The 5,161-nt window shown below is 37.7% G+C and overlaps 1 long non-coding RNA gene and 1 other non-coding gene across 2 annotated transcripts; both read right to left on the reverse strand.

Annotated features, from left to right (window-relative positions):
• Window positions 1-1,741: 1,741 nt before the first annotated feature.
• Window positions 1,742-4,673, reverse strand: LOC128836940 (uncharacterized). The gene is made up of 3 exons (XR_008444861.1): window positions 4,612-4,673; window positions 2,411-2,503; window positions 1,742-1,828 (listed from the first exon to the last, which is right to left on the reverse strand). It is a non-coding gene; the product is annotated as an uncharacterized LOC128836940 (long non-coding RNA).
• LOC128837533 (small nucleolar RNA SNORA52) lies at window positions 4,275-4,407 on the reverse strand. The gene has a single exon (XR_008444971.1). It is a non-coding gene; the product is annotated as a small nucleolar RNA SNORA52 (small nucleolar RNA).
• Window positions 4,674-5,161: the final 488 nt, after the last annotated feature.

Genomic DNA, 5,161 nt, shown 5'->3' on the forward strand with positions numbered 1-5,161 from the left:
CTGCTTTATCTTCTCATGGAGGGCTGATGAAAAAAATCGAGAGAATAAAGTTAAAAAATACCTCCTTTTTGGCAAATTTTCACTCTTTTCTTTGTATCCTTTTATAAAGGACCCAACACTCTGGGGGCCTGTCCATTGACCACAATATTGGTCATCTTATGCTGATTATCTATTTATAACTGATAATTGAGCAGTTTATAGAGTATTTTATAATGTTTTAGCCTTAACAGAAAAGAGATGCAAAGCGGAACCAACCTACTTTAAATGAGTCAGACAGGGAACCTAGAGGAAACATCTTTGAGCTGGGAAAGAGGAAGTCATTTCAAAACTCACCTGTTTAAATTCCCATGCAATTTAAACTACTCTTAATATTGGCCAAGCTCATGAACTGTAACCTAGAAGGCAGTCAAGGAAGAGCTGTTGAATTCCCCGTTTAAAATAAGTTAGCACAGAGCCTAGGCAAGGACGGTGCATGCATGAAACCTGGGTCTCTAATGGTAAGATTTTCAAGAGTGCCTAAGCAAGTTAGGCACCTAAATACTAGTGACTGTCAGTGGCACTTCAGTGCCCAAGTTACTAAAGACCTTTTGAAAATGGTACTGTAACTTGACAAAACAATCCTATCCCCACCCCTCCCAAACACTGCCTTTCATATTTGAGCCTGGTCTACACACAGATTTTCTATCAGTATAACTATGTTGGTTAGAGGTATATTTTCCTGAAAATTATACATATATAATCCCTAATGTGGATGCAGTTATACAGCTGTAAAGGCATCTTACACTGAACTTCCTCCCCTTCCCATACAGGAATAAGCTCTACTGGTATAAGAATCTTTATACCAATCTAGAATTGCATCCTCTAGTGGACGGGTTGTACCATTTTAAATATACAAGTTGTACATCTCAGCTATACCCGTATGTAGACAAGACAACATAAGACTATACATCACTTCAGCAGTGTTAGCCACAATAATGTCCCAAACACATGGAATGCAAGTCAATCTGTGGTCAGAGGTTCTTAAACTTCATTGCTCGGCAATCCACGTCTGACAACAAAAATTACTACACATCCCTTGGACAGGGGACCAAAGCCTAAGCCCTGGGCCCCAGCGAGTCTAACCCCAGCCCTGATAATCCCATTAAAGTGGGGTCACAACCCACACTTTGAGAACTGCTAATATAATTGATATCAAAGCTATGAAGTGATTTTAGATTTTGTGTTTGCACATTTGATGAAGTTGAGGTATGCATTGCTTTTAGAGATCTGTTGGAGATGGAAGTGAAATCCCTACAGAATGTGTTACTCACAGCATTGTAGGCAATATGCAGGTGGAAAGGAATGCACAAGTTTTGGAATAAGATCTAAATCGGCAAAGAAATCAGTGCCATTTTGGTCATTTACAAAATATAATAATTTAGGAGAATTAGCTTTGATGTGATGCAATTTACAAGCTAATTCTGATTTTCTGCCCATTGGGTTTCACAACATGATTTAGCATCAAGTGCATGTTTAGGTGCCTCAGGGTGGGGTTTCAAAGGTGTCTAAGTGATATAGGAGCATAAATGTAATTGGCTTCACCTACATGCAGAATCAACGAGGCTACATAAGATGTTTTTTTCCCTTTAAACAAAGCCCAAATCCAGATCACTGTTAGACAAGAGAAAAAACTCCAGGGGCATTAGGGTTATTATAACAAAACACCTCAACATCCATTTTAAACAAAGTGTTTTATTAGCTTCTGTAGCAAAAGTTTAGTCAAATAGGCCAAATCCCATGTCATCAGATTCCTCAGACGCCTCCTTCTTCTCTTCTTTCTTCTCCTCAGCTGCAGAGAGAAAAGTTTTGAACAGTGTTTACTCATCTGGGAATATTTACAGTACATTTTGGACATTGCAAGTGTGAGGAGATCCCAAAACATGCTCTCTTCATGGAAGCATATCTTCAAATTAAATGGACACAAGTCACCCCTTTAAGTTTCAGTCTCTATATCTACTCTGTGCAGTGCTAACGGATTCAGTTTCTTTTTAACCTATACGTTTAAAGATAAAGTGCCAAATTTTGCCTTCAGAGACATGCACAACTCTCAATTACATCCACAGGAGTTGCATACACATACCTGAGGGTCCATTTTGGCTCTATAGACTTAAACCAGAACAAATTAGTGAAGGTGAGGAGCAAGCATCTGTGTATAACTCTTACTGGTTGGCTGGTTTTAACTAACCGCCTTCTCTGTACCCCACTTTAACAGTTCATTCCCAGGTACAGTGCAGAGATTGTCCTCAGCACTAAACTATGTCAGTTAATTTTTCAATCTCAGGACAAGAAGCCAAACTACAATAAAAGAAGGAAAAGCTTCCTAAATTTACATGATGGGAATTAAGGCACTAAGATTTTAACGTATACTCACCAGCAGCAGGTGCAGCAGCAGGAGCAGCAGAACCTGGTCCAGCTGAGACTGCTACAGCTCCACCAACTGGCATGCTGGCAAGTTTGCCGTTACCTGTGAGGAACAAAAGGGTGGAGAATAGTAATTAAGCACTCAGAGTAGACCTGGCCCTGCAAATACTGCAACGTGCAAAGCCAAAGTTATGTAGTAAGATGGCACCTAGTCAATATGGTATATGGACACGTCTGAGAAAAATATATAAAAATACATAAGGGATGTGATTACAGGCTAGCCTCTGACAAATTAACCCACACTAGCCACTTGCAAGGAACAAGGTGCTGGGTATTTTTGTTTGTTTAAAATACAGCACATTCTACAACAAGATTCCAGAGTTTAAGACTGAAACACTGGGCAGCTAGCCTACCAAAAAAACCAATCTGGTGTTGACAATAGTTTGGGGCAGAATTTTTTTGCCTACAAAATCCCCCAAAGCTCTCTAAATCCATATTAAAAAGTAAGACATCAACAGCAAGCAAACTTTACCAAAGAAAGAAAAAGGTATCCTTCGAGAAGAGCATTTCCAATATGACCTCTGCTAGGTCCTGTCTAATCTATATTGTCTAGAATGTGCTACAACCTTGGACTTTGCAGGAATGCAGCACTGTTTGGGAATATGATTAGATTCCCATATATAGAAGACCAAACAACATTTTAGCGGTTCCAAGGAGTACTGTGTAATAACCAGGCCCCTCCAACACAGTAGGAATTACATTACAGATGGAGACCTTTGAGATTAGTGAACTCACTACTGCTTAATGTCTCCAATTTCTGGAAAGTTAGCTCTCTGCCTTTTCCCTTGTGAATACTGAGATTCCCTCTGCTTTCAAGTCTTTTTGCTTGTACTCCATTTCTAAGAATCAATTTCTAAATAATTCCTTAGAATTTCAGATTCCTATAACTAGCAAAACAAACATGTTTTATAATCATGTCAGATATTCTAGGAAGCCACATAGAGTCGAACCTCAGTTACAAACATCTCGGGAATGGAGGCTGTTCGTAACTATGAAATGTTCATAACACTGAACAAAACATTATGGTTCTTCTTTCAAAAGTTTACAACTGAACACTGACTTAATACATCTCTGAAACTTTACTATGCAGAAGAAAGATTCTGCTTTCCCCCTTTTTTTTTTTAAATAGTTTACGTTTAACACATCACTGTACTATATATTTGTTTCTTTGTTTTTTATTGGGTCTCTGCCGCTGCCTGATTATGTACTTCTGGTTCCAAATGAGGTGTGTGGTTGACTGGTCAGTTCATAACTCTGAGATTCTACTGTATTTCTAAAATAAAATTATTCCATCAGCAGACAACTGAATCATTTTAAGTCTCTGCATGCATAATGGCTCTCTCAGGTCTTTATACAACATTCACAGAAGTATCTAATAGCTGCTGTAATTACTGATAATCATTAATGCCTGATCCTGTGAGCACTTAGGCATGTGAGTAAAGTTACAAAAATATCTGCTTAAGTGTTTGAAGGAATGGGGATTAGATCATTAGAAAGCTTTGGGCTATCTAAAAACAACGTATTTGGTCAGAGCAAAATATTCCATAAGTGGAACATTCAAATTGTTGTGCCTTTCTAAATTCATATTTATTAATTTTGCACTGAAAATAAAATGTGATTTTTCTACTTCAGTGTTCTCTCTCAATAAGATTTATCATTTCTAGGTCTCCCTGAAATAAAGAACAGAAGGCGTGTGAATGAAGTGTTTAGTTCATGAAGTGACTTCTCTGCAAAAGAAAGTTCAAGAACACAATTGGGTAAACCAAGAACTACAAATTAGAATGCTAAAGTCCGGCTCATTCTCTCACCTAGCCACATGTCCAGAAAACTCTTGTTATGAGCAGACTAACTGTAAACTCATGTTTAAGAGCACTTTCCAGTTTAATCTGGTCCACAAGCGAAACCTAGCAGGTACTGGCACTGACCTGCAGGAATTAGGATGGACCCCTACCCATTTTATGATTTATCCCAATTTGTATCTTAATTGAGAGCCCTCTAAAGCAAGTCTGATTTAATGAAGAAAAAACAAAATGAGGAAAACACAAAATCTGGTAATTCTCTGCCTTTAAGAGTCTTTAAATTAGTGACTGAACTAGAGAGGCAATCATCATAAATGTCACCCCCATGCCAACACCATGAGATTTTACTTACCCTGAGCAATGACATCCTCTATATTTTTTCCGTTCAGTTCACCAATAACCTAAGGAAATTACAAAGTATTAAAACAAATTGTTTGATAAGCTGTTTTAAGTGTTATTCAATCAGGTTTCTGAGCAATACCACCTAACCAGCTGCTTGTAAGATTCCATCTTGCCTTATTTCTCAGGAGAAACAATGAATAAAGGTTTTTTAAAATAACTTATTTAAAATTTAATTGTAAATGGACAACCTATGTTAAGATCTAAACTTATGATCTATTAAAATAATTACAAAAATAGTATTAAAGTAGTACACATTTGCTGTTGAAGTTTTAAAAGAAAGTCAACCCACTGAACTGGGGAAAAGCACTGGTTAAGCACCAGGAACCAGAGTTTGTTGAAGTGTTAAACCAGATTTTGACAGCAGGAGCCTCTCTACAGAGAATATTTTCTTCATTTCACTTTATTCCCCTGGTTCAGTTCAATGACTAGTTCATTTAAAGTTAAGAAACCAATTGGGAGCTGAAGAAGCAGGAAAACTTGTTTTCTTCTTCCAATCAATG

The sequence above is a fragment of the Malaclemys terrapin genome, chromosome 4, assembly GCF_027887155.1.
Source record: "Malaclemys terrapin pileata isolate rMalTer1 chromosome 4, rMalTer1.hap1, whole genome shotgun sequence".
Classification (NCBI taxonomy): Eukaryota; Metazoa; Chordata; order Testudines; family Emydidae; genus Malaclemys; species Malaclemys terrapin.